Source organism: Cricetulus griseus (assembly GCF_003668045.3).
Source record: "Cricetulus griseus strain 17A/GY chromosome 1 unlocalized genomic scaffold, alternate assembly CriGri-PICRH-1.0 chr1_1, whole genome shotgun sequence".
NCBI lineage: Eukaryota > Metazoa > Chordata > Mammalia > Rodentia > Cricetidae > Cricetulus > Cricetulus griseus.
This window is the reverse complement of record NW_023276807.1, coordinates 179,154,713-179,176,197: the sequence shown is the minus strand read 5'-3', so window position 1 is coordinate 179,176,197 and position 21,485 is coordinate 179,154,713. Positions and strand designations below refer to the sequence as shown.

Sequence of the window (21,485 nt, the reverse complement as noted above, 5' to 3'; positions counted from 1 at the left end):
TCCAAATGTGCCTTTAAAAATACAATCTTGTTCTTATTTCACACTACTGCATTTCTCTTAATTTAAATGAAATGTCTGCACAGTTTTCCTCAAAATAGTCTTATCTAAATAAGCTGTTTCTTTCAAATTTTTAATTGGTTTTGCTGTCACTCATGTTATGTACTTTCCATATGTCCAGTAATGTTTAATCAAGAACAAATAAAATGTGTCCTTGAACAGGAAGATTTCTGTTCAGGATGATCTAGCTGAGCCATTTGCTAAATCCATGTTACCAGTATTATTGGGTTTCTAAATGTTGGTATAGTTAGTTAGGTTTCCCTAACCAAGCCATTGTGGTAGTACAAATTATGATACTTGGGATTGGGATGATGTAGGTTAATTTTATTGGGGAGAAATCACTTACATGAGAAACCAATAACCCATGGTCAGCATTCTGAGCATCCAATCTCAGCTGCCCTCCAAGACCCCACGGGAACCAAGAGAGAGCAAGCCTGTCCCTGACCCCAGACCAAAATCCCACAGGCTCATGTACCTAGTAAGATCTCTCACTGCAAGTCACTAGTGTTCTAGGAAAAAAAAAAAAAAAAAGGGCTGGAAAGCTGAACAATGTGGTCTCAACATTAACTCCCAAGAATACCTGAGTTTCCTAGGCTTGAGTCTTCCTACTGTAGAATATTTCTAATATTCTACTAATGTGGGAGAGGAAGATGGGAAGTTCCATGGAGGAACGGAAGGAGTCCAAGAAAAAAAAACATCAAGTATGCTCATGTTTACCAACCTCATCCCACCCTCTATTCCCTCTTAAAATATTGAGAGTTCCATAAATGTGCCCTTCTCCTCTTCTTCCTCCCCAGAATAACTCAGTGACATCAGTTCTTACACTTTAGATGAGATCTATTTATTCATAATTTAATTTTTTCTTCCTATTACCCACTCATTGATTCCCAAGTTGGTACACTGACACCTTTTTTAAATGCCACTTAAAACTTATACAGTATTTTAAGAGAAAGTAAAGTTAGGTGTGTCTGCTCAATCCATGTGTTTACCCATTACACTTCAAAGAAGTAGTTTTAGTTGCTTTTTATTTAGGGAAGTAAAAACATCAGTAGCCAACCTATTACCAAATGAAGAAGGCTATTAATCAACTGGTCTTAAAATGGGGAGACTGAATGGGTACAGCACACAGTTGTCTCTGGACATCTGTAGGGATGGCAAGGAAGCCAAAACCCAGACAGGTCCCTTCAAAAGATGTATAGAGCCAGCCAGATGGCTCAGTAGGTAAAGGCACCTGCCACCAAGCCTGATGACAGAGTTCTATCTCTGGAATCCCCATAGTAGAAGGAGAGAACTGACTCAAGCACCCACACAGACAGACAGACATAAATAGATATACATACATATACAAATGTGCACATTAAGTTAAATGTGGTTTTAAAGAGGTATTCTTTACCATGTAGCTTATGCACATCTTCTCAAAGCTTAAATCATCTCTAGATCACTTGCAATCCCTTATGTACTATAAATACTCTGTAAATTGCTATTTGCTCTCTTGTTTAAGGAATGATGTCAAGGAAAAATGTGTACAGTCAGACACACCTTTTTCCTTGAGTATTTTCAATCTGTAGTTGGTCGTATCCATAGATTCAGAACCTGTGGCTATGCAGGGCTGCCTGTAATTACATAGCCTTTAAAAGCAAAGCTCTTTCCCCAGCTGAAGGCAAAGGCAGAATGCAGAGGCACCAAGCATAAGCAGCTGTTTCCTCTTGCTGGCTTGAGATGAGGGAGACACCTGTGACCAGAGACTGTAGGAGTTACATACGTGCACAACCCTAGCTGACAGTCAATAAGACAGGGAGTTCTGTCCCAGCAAGAAGATTATGCTGCAGATCTTTAAAGCAAAATTTTGGGTAGGGAAAACAATCACTGCCTCCTCCACTCATTTCCAGATATACTGTCTGTTCTCAACCTATGGAACACAGAACTAGCCATGTAGAGCCTGTTCAGCTGTGCCACACCAAAGGAGAAAAGTCCTAGCTCACCCAGGAAGAAGGCCAACCTCCTTCATGCATTCCTAGGGCCTCCATTCCCAGCAGCTGTCAAGTGTCTCTTCATTCTTACTTGCCATCTTTGGACAATGTGTGGTTTAACACCAAGCACTGACACCATGGATCAGATAACATCACCAAGAACTCGAGCTTGCCAGAAACACACCTCTCAGTCCCCCTCAATCTCAATCAGTATTTTAGTAAGATTAATGATGAGAGGCTCTGATCACAACAGTTCTTTCTCATACAGATTACAAATCACAGCAGAAGACAGACAGACTGGCAGGAAGACGGTGGCCAAGAATCAAGGAAGCCAGAGGACAGTGAACAAAGAGGAAGCAGTGTTGGGAAGGCGTGGCTACAAGTATTCTTGACCTACCTTGCAGAACCTGACTGACCATACAGCACCAGCTGCCTTGTCAGTTTAGGGCAGGCTGTGCTCTGTGTTTTTCAACCTCCTGTAAGGTAGTTCCAAATCTCAGAGCCTCTCTCTACTTGGATCTGGCCATTCAAGCCTGATCCCTAAGCCCCAAGCAAAAAAGTAGATCATGGTCCACCTCACCTAGGTCCCTACAGTATCTGAGTCAGTACACACCCAAGCTCTAAGACAGCTGTTCTCGACTCCTCTCCCTACCTCCAGGGGACTGCAGTTCAGACCTTCATCCCTCACACTGAAGTCCTGAAGGTCTCTTACAGCTACCTCCATCTACCCTCCCTCTCCCATTTACTGCTCTGTTTTTTCTGAACACTCAACTGACTTCAGTGACTTCACTACCACTCCCTAGCTGTAACTGCCCAACCCCTTCACACAGTTAACATCCTTGATGCTCTCCTCACTCTCGTTCTCCAGAGCAGGCCATTAACAAGGAATCTATCTTTTCACAAGGCCTCCAAGGCTCCTAGCACTGACACCAAGCACTTCCCAAAGAAGGGTAGCCCTATATTGTAGTGCTAGGATCCTTCTGAGCCCCAAGTAGCACTCTTGGGCCCTGAATGTTTCCACTGAGAAGGCTTTAGAGCTTACAGGTTAGTAGGAACATGTATACAAGCTGAGGAACAGATAGGCCAGGAGAGCAGGCTAGGAAAAGGTAAATACAAATGGGTCCAGAAGGGACGAGAGCTCTAGTAGAAGAGAAGCATGTAACAACATGCCAAAATAGCTGCCTCACTACCCACAGGAATCTCACATAGCAACTGTCTCATGCCTTAGCCCAAGGCACTGCCTACCACCCTACAAGCAACAGAAGGGGCTTGGCTCTCTGACTCATCCTCAGAGTTAGACGTGTCTATGGCCTCTGCTGACCCAGTCCCTAGCTACCGAACACCCTACACCCAAGGCCTACCAGCCACTTACTAGGATCAAAAAGTGGGACTCTAGCCTGAGAAGAAACTATAAGGCTTCAGAGGAAGCCTCTTCCTTTATTACAAGAACTACCCTAAGGAATGATTATGGCAGGAGGAAAAAAAGGTCCCAAGTCTGTCTTTCTGGCCCTGAACACCATAGCCTGGGAATCTAGCCACCAGGTCTGAACACCACCATGCTTTCCAGTGGGCCTGGTGTTCTCTGTGCCTGGTTTCTTCCTGTTAACACACTGAACATATCAAATTAAACACTGAGTTTCTACCAACAACAACCCACAACCCCAAACTCACTTGAGTGTCAGGAACATCAACACTGGGTCTCCTGGCTGATTTAGAGAGTCAGCTTCTGTCTGCTTTGGTGCCGGCTGCTGCTGCACAGGGAAAGGTGCTGAGGGAGGGTGGATATGGGTCAGGGTTGGGGCACCACTGAGCATAAAATGGAGGTCACCTAAATGAGTGATTTTCAGATTTACTCTTTTTATGATTTTTTTTTTTTAAGCTACAGGAGCCTTTGTTCGAAAAAGCTCTGACCCAGAAACCCAGCATGGTAGCAAGCAGAGTGGGTCACTTTTCTCTGCACTTTAGCTGGCTCCATGGGATGCCCATTGGAAAATGATGAGTTTGGTCCAGGTGAACCCAAACACAGAACATGCAGATTAGTCTAGATGTTTCCAGAAGCTTCCTTTAATAAGGACTAGGATAGACCTGGAAAGGTACATACTTATAAAAGACAAGCAAATGCAAGAGAAAATGAGCTCCTTACAGAAAAATGCCAAAGGAAAACTGGAGGGAAATGTGAAATTAAATTATCACCATTCAGTACCCGTGACTGGAATAATCCATTTTGTCAAGATTCCTACATTTTCAAATGTAGGTCTCCAAGCACCTCCCCACAGGCACTGACTAATTACACAGGGCAGCCTAGTAAGTTAGCTGAGGAGAAACCAACTGATAGCACACTGCTGCTCACATCACCAACAATGAGTCAAACTGAGTCAAAGGGACCCCAGCAGAGGCACCTGGACGACATTGCTTCTGTAGGAAGTGTTCCTGAGGAAAGTGTATAACCTGACATTAACTGTGCAGAAACAGCAACCAAACACAAATTACAAGTGGTTCCAGAAAATAAGGAGCCTCAAGTCCAAACACTGCCTCTACTCTTTTTCTCTTAATAGGGGCGTGGGGGCAGCAGACCGAACATTAAGGCAACAAGACTGCAGGCCAAGCAGAGGCTTTCAGAATGACTCACCCACATGCAGCTTGCACAACTATACCCAAAGCCTCAGTGCAGCATCTGCAGGCCCAGGTGAAACAGGGCCCAGGCACCCACAACTGCCATCACAACCTCCTGGGTTACAAGTTCATTTCGCACACCATCTTCCTTCTACCATCAAAGGCAAAGCCACCCCCACACACAGGACAGGGCTGACACTGTCATGGTGTTGTATAGCTGATAATCTTCTAAAAAATGTTAAGTCCTGGCAAACCGTCTACAAGATCCTCTGGCAAGAGTACTGGAGAACCTCGGTCAGTTGCACACAATTTGGAGAATCTGAGGAGTGCGGGGGTGGGGTGGTGGTGTAAGAACTCACAAGGCTAGTGCACTGTAGCCCCCAGAACTCAGGAGACATAAACCCAGGGCCTGTGCCAATTCAGAAAGTCTCCAGTGGGAGCCATATGACCAACAGATCCCAGACCAGCAGGGCTGAAGACAGCCTATTTGGCACCCCCTCACTGCACAGGCTAGCTCAGCAAGTGCCTCCTTTGTTGTAGGAGAGGATACTTCACGACTTGTTTCTGCTTCATCAGGGCACAGTGCAAACAACTACAATGCAGAGCTGGCCTGATTCGAGGACTCAGAATTCCAGCTCCTAAATACAGCAAGTAAGCACTGAATGGTGGAAAGCAGACCAGAAAGAGCTCCACAGGGCAGCTGGTTTAGGTGGCAGGTGAGGACACCAGTTCTACAGTCACACAGGTGTGAGAGCAACAGTACTGCCTCATACATACATGGGTACATGCAGCGACCAAGCTAGTAGCAGACAACTATCTCATCAAACCAGACCCACCCTCCAATGTATTTTATCAACAGAGCCCCCTGTGTACTTCCAGCTCTAGGCTGGGCACTGTGGATAGTATCAAGACAAAGTCACATGGCCACCTTTGAAAGACCAACCTTACGGTGAGATCCACTTTTGAACTCTGCAGTTACTCCCAATGAAGAATAAGCCAACTCTGGAAAAGAAAACTTTGCTCCAATAACAAGGTCTCTGCTGGCCAGTAACAGAGCTCTGTAGAGCTGCAAGAACTCGACCTGCATGCCTAATGGGGATATGAAATGTTCTCTTTTGTGTGGGATGTTCCCACCCCTACCAGCTTCTCTAACACAAGGAAACTACATGGAAGAATTTTGAATCTTACATATTTACTCCTTGTCTCCATTTTCTTCCTGCCTAAAAGGCATAATGACTATGGTTCTGAGATGTTTAAAACTTGATGCATGCATGGTATGGTACTGTAAACTATGTTTTGAGACATAACCCCACTATCCCTCTCCAAGATGATATTCTGGAAAACTCCTCTAGTCTTTCCCTGCCTTTTGAGTGAGTCACTTTTCCAGCCCAAAGAAGAACCTGATTCTGGGCCTTCCTCAAGCAAAGCAAAGATACTTAAGGGATGCAAGTTATAAAACTAAGGACAAAACAAGTAATGAAAGCTTTCCAGAAGAAGCTATGAAAAGTGAAGCATACTGGGGAAAACCAAATGAAGCTAAGTACTCAAGACTATCAAATAAGAAAAGGAACAAAGAGGAACTCCTTAAAAAACTGGTAATCAAGCCTGGCGATGGTGGCACACACACTTGGGAGACAGAGGCAGGCAGATCTCTGAGTTTGAGTACAGCCTGGTCTACAAAGTGAGTTCCAGAACAAGCTCCAAAGCTACAGAGAAACCCTGTCTCAGAAAACCAAAAACAAACAAACAACAACAACAAAACCTGGGACTCAATGGTGGGAAACTGAGGACAGGTTTAGCAGATCAGCTCCTAAAACAGTCCAGAAGGGGTGGGAGGCAGCAGGCAGCAGTGGGCAAGCAAGACAGGTATGAACTCCTTCTCCACAGCTCAAGACCAGAATACAGAGGCTGGCAAGCGGTATTTAGCCACCTCAAACATGTTCTTGAAAAATAGAGACTCCAGCCAGGGAAGCAGATCAGTGCCTTGCTGAGCAATCCTCCTGCGGCAGATAGAAAGAAATACAGACCCACAGCCATACATTTATGCAGAGAGTAAAGGAACTTTGGGACACTCAGCCCTAAACAGAATGTCCCCATCAAATCCCTCCCCTCAGGGCTCAGGAAGAAGAGGAGACAGAAAGAGTGTAAGAGCCAGATGGGATGGAGGACACCAAGGAAAGAACACCCTCTAAAATCACATGCCTGGCCCACATTGAACTCACAGACACTGAGGCAGCATTCACAGGGCCTGCACAGTTCTGCACCAGTGGGGCTGAAAGGAAAAGTGGGCATATGTCTCCATCCCTAATCCAGAAGCTCTCTCCAAAGTATAACCACTTGCAAATGAAAATTTATTTCTTCCAAGGGAATCTTACCGGAGAAACAAACTACTCTTAAGGGTAGGTTGCATGTCCAGTAGTAGACAGATGGCCAGCAGAAAACAAACTCAATGGCATCTTTGGAGGTTCCTTGTCTCACAATGTCATGTCAGGGCTTTCCTTCCCCCCCCCCCTTTAATTTTATCTTTAAAAAAAAAAAAAAAAAAAAGATTTATTTATTTATCACATATACAGTGTTCTGCCTACATGCCAGAAGAGGGCACCAGATTGAATTCTAGATGGTTGTGAGCCACCATGTGGTTGCTGGGAATTGAACTCAGAACCCCTGGAAGGGCAGTCAGTGCTCTTAACCTCTGAGCCATCTCTCTAGCCCCTAATTTTATCTTTTTTATATTATTCTTTTATTTGTCTTTTTACCCTATAGGTCCTTTCTGTATATTTTATGGCTTCCAGTTTAGTGTTTCTATGGGATTCCTGGGTGTGTAAATGAGTGGGTCTCTGTTTCTTGTGTCTCCTCTTGGACTCTTTTCTTTGTTTTGTGCAATTCTGGTGTTAGTTTTTGTTTTACTGTATTTTGTCTTATTACTATCCCTTTAAAAATAAACAGAAAATGCCAATCTTTAGTCTCTCTTCTGAGCTATTTGTTTGAACACCAATATATATTCTTGTATAGAATACTTTGAGTTTTCCCAAAAATGCAAACCACACCTACAGTCTGATTCTGACTCTGTCCTCCAGCTGGTAAAAGCTGAGGAGGAAGACAGATGGGGTGGGTAAGTGGTACCAGATGGCCCAGGGAGGCTCCAATTACCCATACAGCTCCCTGCCCCAAAGATGACCTCACCAGCAGACTTAAGGGGGCTCACTGGGTCTCAGCTCCACCTCTAGACACAGAGCACCCAGACACCTGAGACACATTGCACACCCAAGGAAAGGGGACACAAAGCTGACGCTTCAGGCCTGTTAAAATACACGACTTTACAGAAGGCCAAAGAGTAGACAGCAAAACCACAAAACACTGGCAAGGTGTGAAAATAACAGGGCAGGCAACAAGGTCAGTCTCTCAGACTTGAAAGTGCACATAAGCGCCTGGGAATCTCTGTAAAGACAGGCTCTGATGAGCTGATCCAGGTTAACCTCCCACAAGGTTCTGCATCTCAAAGGCTCCTGGTGATGCTGATGCTGCTGAAGAGTGAGGCTGAGCAGCCTGAGCTGACAAGCCAAACACAGGTGCTTGGAGGGCAAATTACCATTAGGGGACACATGTCTCACTGTGTATGATCTTATCTGCTTTCCTAAAGAAACGCTTCCACTGTGGAAGCAATTAGTATTTTGGTGAAGCCCACTCAATGATCATGGGATTGTTCTTTGTTTTTGTGGCGTTAGAGAAGCTAGAGGGACTCCTGAACAGTGAGTGGGTAAGCCCTATTCCACTGAGCCACACCCCCAGCCCTCTATTTCAGATACTCTAAGCAAATGAGCATAGCCTTCCTCATCTGAGGCCTTTAGACTTCTTCCAGAGTGGGAGAGCTGTTATTTGAGGATACACAACAACGTGCAGTGACAAAGTCTGTACCTGTTCCTGCCCTTATGGGATAGGGAGCAGGCAGGGATGATGAGGCTTGAGGATCAAGGGGTGAGACTGGGTGGTCAAAGGCAGATAAAGGGCCAGAATCCCACCCTGAAAAGATGCCAAGGAAAGAATATTGTGCTGCTTATAAATAAAACAGACACAAAATTTAAACATACACAGGCAGTTAGAAGCTAAGAAGTGTGGGGGGAGGATATATTAGGTATATCTCTACGTTTTGCTATTTGACTTTACTGGTATGACCTCACTTTGGGGAGAGGTACAACAAAACAAAACAAAAGCCTTATTTTCTTCTCCCCAGATCCAACTTCACAAGAGAGGGACTACAGCAGTAAAGACGAATAATGTGGCATGACCAAGACTTGACAGTTATCAGGTGTTTGTTTCATTACACTTCCGTGCCTTTTTCCACCACAGAGGGAAGTTAGGGCAGGAACTGAAGCAGAGGCTTACTCTTTCTTAGCCCGTTACCTTCATGGTTTGCTCAGGTTGCTTTCTCAGCAGCCCTACCCACAGGGGGCTGGGCCCTTCCATGTCAATCACAAGTCAAGAAAATGCCCCCACAGACTTGCCTGCAGACCAATTTGGTGGAGGCATTGTTCTCAACTGCAACTCCCTATTCCCAGATTGTGGTTCAGTCTTCCCTGACTTGTGTTAAGCTGACAAAAAACTAGCCAGCACAACTGAGCAACCTGGATTGTGACCCTTCTAGAGATCATTTGGATGCATCTACCCCCAAAATGGGATCTATATTTTACACATGTAACAATGAACTCCAGCCCTTTCTGATCTGAGTATCGTGGATGCTATACATTTGCTAACAGGAAGACAGTCTAAGATGCAGGCTTTGAGGGGAGGAGGGGAGACTGGCCGCCATAGTTGGAAAAACACCTGATAACTGTCAAGTCAGATAGCCAACCAAGCTATACCTGAAGATAGTGACTTCTGAAAGAGTGAAAGAGCATATTATAGAAAAAAAAAAAAAAAAAAAAAAAAACACTACATTTCAAAGGTTAATGGTTCTGACAGATCCTGATGTGGTCAGACAGGAGACAGAAATGGCTGGGGCAGATCCACCCCTAGAGAGAAATGCCTGATCCTGCAGTGAGAGTAGTCATCCAAAAAATGCTCCTTTTGACTACCACACCCGGGAAGGGGGTAAAAAGACATTGAGAGATGACAGAGCTTCCCTTCAATTGAAGAAAAATCATCACAACCATAACACCAAAATAAGCTATCCCTCCATTTCTCCAGTACCCAGCCACTGATGGCTAAGAACTGTTCTGACAGGACTTCAAACGCAACCTTACTATACTATGGGGGTGGGGGGTGCTTTTTTTTAGAACCAGTTCCTACCACCATCTCACATGTGCACTCTCTCTCTCTCTCTGTGTTTCTCTCTGTGTGTGTTTCTCTCTGTGTGTGCTTCTGTGTGTGTTTCTCTCTGTGTGTTTCTCTCTCTCTCTCTCTCTCTCTCTCTCTCTCTCTCTCTCTCTCTCTCTCTCTCTCACACACACACACACACACACACACACACACACACAAGGGTAAGCACATGCACCTACATACACACACAGAGCAAAGGCCCAAACCTAGTAAGCATTCCTGTCTACACTCTTAATAAGAGTCTCTATGTGATCTGCTAAAAGGAATGACAGAACAAAGGGAATGCTTGGTTTCACTGGGAGATGGAGGTACAGCTAGGGGGCTGCTGTAGATAGACTTGCACCATGAAGGCTTCCACGGGTTCTGTGCTGGCCTTCGAGAGCTCAGAAATGGCTAAACAAAGAAGAGCTGTGGCTCAGCATCAGGGGTGGTAGCTGGCCGGGCTGCCAGAAAGCAGGCTTTTCTGCAGCTGAGAACTCAAGGAGGGATGAGGGACAAGATACAGGGTGAGCACAAAAGAAGATGGGAGAGCCTATAAGACTGACAGCAGCTGAGGCACGTGCCTGGCCCCCACCCAAGGGTGCAGCTGGGCATCGAGAGCTCTGGGGACATGTTTCCCAAGGTGGTGGGCAGGCGGCTGACAAGCCAGCCTGGGCATCCTGCTCCTTCCCAGCTGTTTTAATGACTACCCAAGGAGTTACAAGCAGATCACATGACATGAAAGCAGAAAGATCTTCACACAGGTGCCCACAAAAGGCACAGGGAGAAAGAAGGCAGGGCTGGAATCTGAGAACTGTAGGTCCAGTGACTCAGGGCCCTAAGCAAAAGACCTCCACTAAGCACAATGGGCTCCAGCAGCCATTAACAATAGCAGCCCTGGCCCCACCCTCTCCACCTCCTCCCATTCTCCACACACACACCCCACCCCTCCAAATCCACACGGGAGGCATCAGGAAACCAGGGCAGAGACCATGAATAGCTCCACTGTCACACTAGGCCCTGCCTCCTCAGCCTCACAGGTCAGGCCTAGCTGCCACCAGGCCACAATAGAAACCTCTGTGCTACAGAAGGCCAAGGCTCCCAACAACAGAGCCTCCAGCATTGATAGCTCTGGGCTTCTCATGGGGACTGCATGTGACTGTGGTTAGGAGTCCTCTGTATGGGAGATTGGTAGGGCCAGGGCAGTGACACAGGCCACAGGCATAGAATGGGGACCCCTAAAATCTCCCTGAATCTTGTCTTGTACTGACCTTGTATAGGGCAGTCACAGCCATATGGGGGACGGCTATGGTAGGCTATTCCAGTGGGACACAGTGGCTACAGTGTCAAGGAAACTGTCAGAAAAATTTAGGTAGCCTGTGCCCACTCCCACAATCCTTTCTCCCTTACCAACCCCTCCTCTCTACTCAGGAAGTACCTGCTCAAAACAGAAAGACCATCTGCCATTTACCTTTTGTAAATGGGGGTCTTTTATAAAGACTTTTATAAAGTCTTTTATAAAGACTTTTACAACAATCACAACATGCCAGTCAGACCTAGCTGCAGAGCAGGCAGGATACCAGGGCTCCCAAAGCAGCAGAGGGAAGCCTGATCCTCCTATCAGCTCCTGGACTTGTCTAAGACAGACCAGTCTCTGCTTGTTTTCACACTACCAGCACCTAAGCAGCTCAAACCAAGCCCACACTGTGAAAAGCAATCTCTCTGTGCATCTCACCTCACCCAGCCTCCTTCCTCCTCAGACTTCATGGCACACTTGTGGGTACACAGGCCTCATGGTCACAACATAGCCAAGAGCTCTAAATGTGCTCAGAGAAAGAGCATGGTCTGAGCTGAGCCACAAGAAGAAAAGGAAGGAAAGCAGCACACAGCCTCCTGCCAACTCAGTCCCGGAATGCAAAAATAGAAGACTACCCCCAGCATCAAGCCTCAGAAATGTCTCTTCTCTTGGAATCAAAGCAGCCATGTCTCTTTCCTGATGATTCCCTCCAAGCTTCAACCCTACACCAGGCACCTCAGACCCTCTGGTATGTTCAAGGCACCAGACAACTGGACTTGTGAAAGCAAACACTGAAAGCAACCTCAACATCCATCAAGAAGGGGTTGGAAGAGTATGAATCAAGGTTCACTCTGCAGCAAGATGACCTGCTGTTGTTAAAAAGGATGGACTAAAGTATGTGTGCTAAAATGGTGCAGTTCCAGGATAAATCTTAGCCTCAGTAAGTACAGGTAATAGAAACTACATGCCACTGCAGGAATAAGCAAGGGGAAGGGGGGTGTATGGGAGTTCTGCCACACTGGACTAGGCTCTGAACATCTGATGGTGGAGGTGTGGGGCTTTGGAGCAGTGCAGCCAAAGAAATCAGAAAGAAGTATGCATTTCCAATGGGCAGTGGTGGCACTCGCCTTTGATCCACAGAGGCAGACCGATCTCTGTGAGTTCCAGGCTAGCCTGGTCTATGAGCTCCAGGACAGGATCCAAAGCAACAGAGAAACCTGTCTCAGAAATAAATAAAATAACAACAAAAACAAAATAAACAAAAAACAGAAAAACAAAGTATGTATTTCTATTATTTCTTCTGCATTTTTTATAATAAAAAAGTTAAACATATTCAACATATTTGCCTAAGGTTTGGGCTATAGGTACCAAACACGTTACCATAGCCAGGTGTAGTTACATAAACCTATAATCCCAATACTCAAGGCGACTAAGGCAGGAAAATGAATTGAGTCAGCCTAGGCTATGTAGGAAGATCTTGTCTAGGAAAAAGAAAGAAAAAAAAGGAAGAAACGGGGGAGAATAGAGGGAGGGAGGAAGGAAAAACTATTTCATGAATAGCTCTCTTTAGGCAGCATCTGGCATCTCCCTAGAACAAGATGTTGTGGGGGAGGGGAGGAAGACGACACTGAGGAGCCCAAAGGAAGGGAGTACCAGGCCTCTGAGCCCACTCTGCTCCCTGCTTACTCCACCCAAAGGCCCCAAATAAAAAGTTTTCCTATCAGATTTTGACAGTGACAGAAAGGAAACTAAGTTATTCCACACCAAGGGCCACCTGTAGGGCCCCAAAGTCCAAGGTCTGCACAAGTGTTTGTCTGTCTGTCCATCCCAGGGAAACTGAAACCCAGGCATCTAGCAGACACTTCTCCAGGGGCCTCCCCAGCCGCCAGTAAGGCTCCAAGTCTTAGCATTATGAGCCCATCCCCATTTTAGCAGCTAAAGAAAGCTATTTGAACAGATTTCTAGGCCTGGCCCCACTCCAAGGACTAGCTAAAAACAGTTTCTCCAAAATCTCAGCTTAAAACTCAACCCCTTAGCCACTAAGCTGAATGTAAAGAAAGGGAAGCTGAAGCATAGTGTTGAGATGCATTCCTGTGTCTATTCTTGCTAAAGGATTACATATATTGTCTAAAAGCCCCCCTTTAATGGGTGTGTCAATAAATACTCTGCACTCAAAAGCACTGATGTATTTCCTTCACATGATTTTTGCCCCTAAGGAATAATACAAAAACCATCCCAGTCTCTCTTGCAGCCCAGGGAATGACACAATGGCCATTAAAGCAAGTGGGGGGGGGGGCATGGTACAGGGAGAGAGACCTGAACAACAGGGAGTGGTCCATGAGCACAACCCTTCCTGCAGACAACTACAACCCCAGGACAATACAGCTGGCAGTTTCATAATGTCCTCAAGCTCACATCTACCCAAGGCTCAGAGAATGAAGGCCAGGGATGGACAAGTATACTTGGTTCTCCTTTCTCTAAGATGTTCTCCTGACTGTGAAGTGTTCAACAAATAACTCACAAAAGAACAAGCTCAAATAGGATCACAAAGCTACTAGGACTACACTAGCAACATACCTAAGAGCTACAAGCAGTTCCTACTCCCTTGTCAGGGCCCTGCGCAAGGTCAGGGCAGGAACCCAACCTTTTATATGATGTAGACCAGCCGTTCTCAAGGTCCCCCACCCCAGGGAAGCTCTGAGTCTCCAGGGCATATCCTGTTTCACCATACTGGTCTTCTGAGGGGAAAACTTCAGAACCTAGAGAGGGTTCAGTGCAGAACCTGACATTGCCACAGTACCTAGCCCATCCCTTTCCTATTCTTGTGGCCATCCAGAGACCTGAGGCATGAACACCCTGCACTACCACAGACTCTCTTCTTGGCAACCCCCCCCCCCAACTTATCCTGTTTACACATTGCTTGTATTTCACAGGAAACAACTGGGACAGCAAGAGACAATGACTGTGGGAGGCAGGAGGGCTGCAAAGAACAGGCATGATCTCTACTCTTCCTCTGCAAGGACAGCTACTGGCTATGGGGAAGTGAGCAAGCTCCCACCCCCACCCCACCCCACCCCCCTGCAGCCAACAGGTCTTCCTGAGAGCAGATGGCAGCCTTGCCCTATAAAGCTGAGACAGAACAGCCCAGGTGGAGACAGACCAGTAGATCACCTACACCAGGGACATATGGATGACCAATGAAAGAAGAGGGACAGACAGAAAAACTCTTGGAGAAGGAAAGAACAGCAGATAAGGAGAAAAACTGTTCAGTGAATGGAAAGGACCACCTACAGCCCCTCCAAGGGCCCAGAGCAGAGGAAAGGAGAAAATCCTAGGCTAGTAGGGGCTGCAGAGTTGTCACACTGGTTTGTGTAGGACTGGGAAAGCACAAGCAGGAGCTCTGCTGCAGTTGTAAAGGATTTCAGAAAAGAGAATGACTGTGCTTTGGTAACCAGTAGACCTAAAACCCACAGTTTGGGGATGGGGGCTGCAGACACGAGGTCCCATATGCACAGGGGAAGGGGATTAAAATACAAGGAACCAGTACATGCTGAAACAAAGAGACTAAGGTTTCTAGAAATAGTGACCACCATTAATTCTGACATCTTACAGTGTCAAAGAGAATGGTACTGATGAGGAACACCCACAGGAGAAACACCACTCCTGAGAAACAAACGTGGGTCATGAGCCTAGTTCAGTGTAAAAACTCACAAAACTGAACACAGGATACTAAACGATTCAGGTCTTCACAACAAGTCCTCTGAGCCCTCTGTTCTATTGGCACTGTCCGACCTTGGATTTGTAGAGGTCCCATTCTAGGAGGAATCTTGCTATGTCAATTTATCCCCAATTTGTTATCAAACTCCTCATCGTTCTTTATCCCTCACATAACAGTTGGCCATTTGGCTTGCCTTCAGGAAGAATCCTGTCAGGTCCATTCAGCTAAAAGAAAAAGTCTCCTACCATCAAAGTCTCCTACCTGGCATGGTGCTCCCTGGCTATAAGTTCCTACTTTCCTAGGGTTTTGGAATTGAGCCTAGTCTCTCTCTTCCCTACTGAAAAACCCTGCTACAGCAGTCTTTAACAGTCTACCTTAGCACTTCAACAAGTGCCAAAATAGCTTTCTTTAAGCATGGAGTTCCTCAGACTCATGGCTCCTTACCCTCACCCAGAGTATCACCCACACTTTGGTCTGGAGTTGGCCACCTCCTACAAGTCTCAGAAGACTGGGTCCACATGGCCCAGGGTACAGGCTAGTCAAGAAACAGAGAAGCCAGGGAGAGGGGTATTTATAGCCAGTCTGAGAAGCAAAGAAGTGTGCTGGAGCCCAGCTGGACCTCACTAATACTGCGAGAGTACAGCTCTGATGCTCAGAGTCCCACCACAGCCTGAACAGTGCAGCAGGTTTGGGACACTAAAGCTCAGGTGGCCGTTTTCCTTATTCTGATACTTTAAAAGAAACCCTGCTGGGATGCCCTGACTACAACAAACCCTTTCCCCTACCACACCAACCTCAGATATAGACAAAGGAGATATATTTCACGGGACACTCATTCCCTTCTCGATGCTGTGAGGACCCTCAAAGCCCCTATTTTTGATGTTTGTTGGGCTCTATAGCAAGATCACAGACCCAATATCTGAGACACACAGCCAGAGAAAACCCAGAGAGAAGGTCTATCCGCCTCTGACCAGGCTCTTCCCCAAGTCTTCTCCAGCACCCTGGCTCTGCAAGATGACTGAGTACCCGAGGGTCTTGAGGACTCCATGAGCTTATCAGGAAGCCAGTAGCCACTTTAGACATCTGCTCTGATTCTTAGCCACATAGTATACAAAACAAGAGAACCCAAGGAGGGGTAGCTATCTAGCTGATAGATATAGGCTCTGACTGCTTAAAGAGGGAGGCAGAATAGATCCTAAGAGGTAAGGATGCCAAGTCCAGCCTTTCCAAGCACACTTACACTCTGATTACCAGGCCTACTACTTCTAAAGAGAAAACCCACAGCCCAGCCCAGCCCCACCCAGCCCCACCCAATGCCCAAGGGTGGAGGAAGCAGAGTTCCCAGAATCAGCTGTTGGTAAGCACTTGCTGGGAACTGCCAGAAAGATAGCAGCTGTCCCAAAACAGTGTCAGGCCCAACCCAGGGGCTTAAGATCATGATTCTCAAACCTGAATGTACTAGATCCTCAGCAAACAAGACAGACAGAGCAGATGTGATTCTGCTCCCTTCACAGATGAGAAAATATGCAACTTCAGTCTAGGTTACACAGCTAGCACTTAGACATCAATCAAAAGCTGGCCTCCTTACTGTCCATCTGCAAGCTGGACTGTGCTAGGCATCTTCATGCTGAGTGGGCAGATGCATCAACTGTTGCCCACAGGCCAGGCCCTATGCTGAATCAATGCAAGCACTTGCTCTGTCTGAATCAAAACACACAAGGATGGAAGAAAGTGGCCAGGAGACCATGAAACCCAAAGTCAAGAGGCAGCACTGCTACACTGCAGGAGAAGGCAAATCAAAACATTGCCTGTTTACCAGGTCAAAGACTCTGAAAACAACCAAGTATGGCCTATACTGGGCACTAGTGACCAGCTAAGAGGTGGAGCTGCTACAGGCAGCTCCTGCCATTCAGTCCATAAGTGGGCAAACAGGGCCCTGAAAAAGCAGTACCCATGCCTAAGAACGGTGAATAATCTTCACAAAGAATAACCTAAGGTCTCCTCATCTCTACTCATGTCCACCATCTAGATGTGCATAAAGGTGACAGAACACAAAGGAAAGAAACCAGTGTGGCTAGAGAAATGCATCTAACAGGTTTCTACCCTGCTCTTCTGTGGAAGTGTCCCTTCAGTCACCCTACCAAACCAACGTTCCGTTCCATACCTGCTATCCTGAAAGCTTGGCCCCAGTCACATGGGAAATTATTAAAGCATGGCAACTAAGGGCACCTCTACCTGCTCTGCTTCTAGGAAAAGTAACTTCTCGTCCAGGCAAGGATTGGAAGTACAACATGCCCAACTAGCCACTGGCCACCAGGCCAGTCTGCTTTCCTGCTCACAAGCAGGATTTTCTCTCTAAAGGCACTAACACCCCAGCAGCAGGAAACAGGGATTGTCACCTCCATTCGCAGCCTCTGGGCTGGGACTTCCTGCTTTGGAATAAATGTACAAATTAGCCAATGAGCAAAAGGACACAGGAGGAGTTCAAGTAACTTGCCTAAGGGTCAGAGGAAAGAGAAGTGCTCTGTCTTTAAAGACCACCTCTCCATCCCTAAGGTTCATTCTTGTTTATCAAACTTCTACATTTCAGGCAACTCCATCTTTAAAAAGTGTTTGTTTGACTAATTCACAACAGTATTCTTGGCGGCACAGAGACAAAGGATGAAATGAGGACCCAGAGCTTAAGAAACAAGTGACAGGCAAGTAATAGGCCTCATGCTATTCATTAAATGTTTCTGATTCTAACCCCCACCATGAGGGTGACTATAGCCATGTTACTTGGTGCAGCCAATGAAATGCCACTTCATAGTGTCACATTTGCCATAAATGGGCAGAAGCTTTAAGAGCCAAGATTCATCCGGCTATGTCTAAGTGGTTAGGGATATGAACTGGTCTACAATAATGACAACAAAAATCGGATATGTGATGTAAATGTGGAGTTAAAAAAAAAAAAGGACTTGCTTTAAGCCACTGAGTTAGAAGTCTGGTATTAACCACATCAAACCCTGATCGCTACAAAACACACTGACTCTCCAGCCACACTTGCAATCCTCTGACTAGGGCAGACTACAGAGTCAGTCAAAGCAGCAGGGATTCAGGGGTGGTCTGCTGAGGTCATGGTAGGTAGGTGAGATACCTAGGGAACCTGCACTGAAGGCCTCAGTAGTTCTGCCTTGGGCCAGGCTTTCTCACTATGCTTAAGCTACTCCAGGAGGAAGGCATCACGTAAACGAGGGGCTCCAACTCTCAGGCAGAGCCCTAAGCAAAATCACTCGGACCTTTCTGGGACATAGTTTTCTCATTTGTAAAATCAGTAGTTAATGTCTACCACATTGGGTTGTTTCAGAGATTAAACAATTAAAGTAAGGTTGGGATAGTGGCTTGTTAAGTCTCCATAAATACTAAGCCTTAACAAATTCGACATTATGCCATGTAATAGCTGTATGCTTGATCATAAGTTCACTAGGTTTTAAACAAGCAAAGGGCTCTCAGGACTGGCATACTGACATTTTTAGGCATTGTAAAAATTAATTCTGTTTAACTTCTCTGCTATCCCTAGGCACATGGTGGCCCAGGGTAAGGTCCCGGAAGTGGTTAAAAACCCAGGGCTTCCCTGCACCCTGGCCTCTGTAATTTCACCTCATTTCTATAACCTGCAGGGCAGGCTCCTCCCCACCCACACAAAGCATGAGATTCCTCTTCCATCACAAACATGGCAAGGGAGAAGCCTTCATCTGTCCTCGGAGACCAGCGATCACAGTTACCCTAGTAAGAGGACAAGGGGAGGGTCTTCCCAGGGCAGCCAACCCTTCCCTTCCATGCCTTTTCTTCTTGGAAACAGTCACAAACCTCTGGAGGTTCAGTGGCTCAAACTGTTTGACTGAATGAAGCAACTAAGCTAAAGCAACTAAGCTTAGATGAAGCTCCTATCAACACCACTGAGCACCTACGGCAGGCCCACCATGAAAGGCTTACAGGTGGTCAGGAGGTGTGAGCCCACTAGACGCCCCAGTCTCTGAAACACATTATGTGGCTCAAAGAGCGTCCAAAAATGTGGAAAGGATGCAGAATGTAGAAAACAAGGCAGAAGGATAATGAATTCAAAGCAACCCTGGCTTACACAAGACCCTGACTCCAAAAACAAAAACAATTTTCAGAGTAGTAGATAGGCTTGGGGACAGCTGAAGGAGGTGCCAGAGAGCAGAAGTCTGGGCTTCATTCTAAGGGTTCCTGGGCCCAGGTGTTTTGAAAGGAAGGGTGTCTCCTGCAACCTCTGAGCTGTTAGAATATGGGGCCCCAGATTTCCTTTCGTAAATAAGGAAGCACCCAGCAGGCACCAACTTCCACTCAGAAGTCAAGGGGCTGTGTGGAAACTGTCCAGTATTTGGCAGGCAACTGACCCAGAACCACCAGTCCTTGGGGCAACCTCCTAGAAAGCTGGGAACACACCTGCTACAGGCCTCCAACCCAAAGTCCTACACACACTGCCCAAACACCAGCGTCCTGATACAGCCATTAAGTGTTCATCGTGGCTGTGCAACCATCTCCAGGCAAGCACTGGTTGAGAACACTGAGTTTTGAGAACACTGACCGCCTCTCACCGGGAAACGAGTTTCAGTCCTCTAGACAGCAGTTTCTGTGGTTCAGGGGCCGAAGTCCCCATATGCACACTCTCCCCACCCTCTGCACTGCACGCCTAACTGGGAAAGGAATGGGGGCTACAACCTGGGCCGAGTCAAGGTACAGCCAAAACCAAAACTTGGCCAAAGCTCGGCTAGGTCAGGGGTCGGGCTCTGCTTCCAAATACAGCCTCTAGCGACCGGCACCAAGACGCCGGAGTCACCACCTCCTCAAACTCCGGTAGGACAGCATGGAACCCGGAGGCTGGGAGCACACTCAGGGTGGGTGGGGGCTGGGCGACCGTCCCCTCACTCGGGACCGGAGCTGAAGAAGGCGCCCTCCGCTGGGCTCACAGGTGAGGACCGGCAGAGCCCAGGCGACAGCAGGGTGCAGCCACACCTTCCGGGGCGCCCGCCGTGCCTCCCACTCCACACAGCGCCCGAGTTCGGCTCAGCGGGCTCCCGGCCGCGGCCTCCAAAGCTCGCGGGAGGTCTCAGCAGACAAAGCCCGCGCCGCCCGCGGGGCCGCCCCCCGCCAGGGAAGGGAGTCCCGGGGCCGAGCGGGAACGCAGGGAGCAGCCGCCGTCCCGAGAGGACGCTCACGAGGGCCGGCCCGAGACAATGAGGACAGGCCCGACGCTGCAGCGGGGCCGCGCGTTCTACTTACCCGGGCGCGGCAGCGGCGGTGGCGGCGGCGGCACGGCCCGGTCGGCCGAGGAAGTTAGAGCAAGTTCGACAGCGCAGAGCGGGAGGGCGCGACTCGGGCCGTCCGAGCGGCGGGGGGGGCGCGGAGGGGCGGGGCTGCGGTGGAGAAAGAGGCGCAGCTTCCCTACGCCGCTCTGCCGCCCCACGCGTCTGGCCCATCCAGGCCCCGCCCCCGCCGCCTGCTCCTCCCCCACGAAGGCACCGCCCCATCACTCGCTCCTCCCCCCCAGGACGGGCTCCGGCCGCTCGCCCCTCCCCCTCTGCCATCAACCCACACCCCTCCCACATTGATCTCCCCGCCCTCTGTGCCCCGCCTGTGTCCCGCCCCGCAGATCGTCGAGCCCCGCCCCCACTACTCACCCCGCCCTGAAAACTGCCTGCCTAGGGTAGTGAAGCGGATTGCTGGCCCGCCCCTTTGTCCGGCTCTGGGCGGTGCCCCAAGCGGGTTTTACCCGGCTCCGCCCTCTCCGTGGCTCTGCGATGCTGGTTGAGCGGTTGGCCGAGTTGTGCTATGTAAATGCCCCTCTGGCCTTAACCCCTGACCGTATGGGAGCTGAGCGGGGGAGAAATGCAAGTTGCAAGATGCGTTGTCTTAAGGGATGCTCCGGGTGATTGAGAGGTGGAAGATTAGGAAAACGGCTGGTTTTAAAATGGAAGGCGTTCCTGCCCAGCCTTGAAAGCCAGAGGTGGGGGGTAGTCCTCTAGAAAGAGGTGGTAGAGATTTCTGTACAGCTGAGCCTTAACGACTCTCCCCTTCCAGTCTGGGTGCTAAAAATACCAAGCTTCCTTTGGATAGCCTACTGAGATTTGTTCATCTCCTTTGTGCTGAGGAGATGGCTGGGCTAATTCTTGGAAGTGGAAACCCACAAGGACAGGCAGGTAGATGTATAATGGTATCCACACCGCTGTGATGAAAAGGGCGACCTCGTCCCAGACTCTGCCTGCCTGTCTATAGAGCAAAGCACAACCTTTGTTCCTTCTTGGTAAACTGAAAGGGTTGGGAGAGCTGAGGGCCAGATCTGCTCATTGTGGGCAACAAACGTGGCATGAGCCTGGAACCATGTTTTTACACACCCAGCCAACAGGTTAAGTTCATTGTAAAGAGAAAAATCTAGACATGGAGAGTGTTCCTGTCCATGGCTTGTAGTTATTAGCAAGGGGGATTCAGCCTGTCTCTAAAATACCCCAGTTCAAGGAACTCTCTGGCAAGA

The 21,485-nt window shown here is 47.8% G+C and overlaps 1 protein-coding gene across 3 annotated transcripts in view; it reads right to left on the bottom strand.

Annotated features, from left to right (window-relative positions):
• The window catches only part of Tspan14 (tetraspanin 14), a 55,364-nt gene extending 34,982 nt beyond the window's left edge, over positions 1 to 20,382 (bottom strand). For 2 of the 3 annotated variants that reach the window (XM_027389417.2, XM_035452399.1), the window contains exon 1: positions 20,237 to 20,381. The gene's annotated coding sequence lies outside the window, so the exon portion shown is untranslated. Of the gene's footprint in view, positions 1 to 20,236 lie in introns of all 3 variants that reach the window. The other variant, XM_035452400.1, reaches the window with a different exon arrangement.
• Positions 20,383 to 21,485: the final 1,103 nt, after the last annotated feature.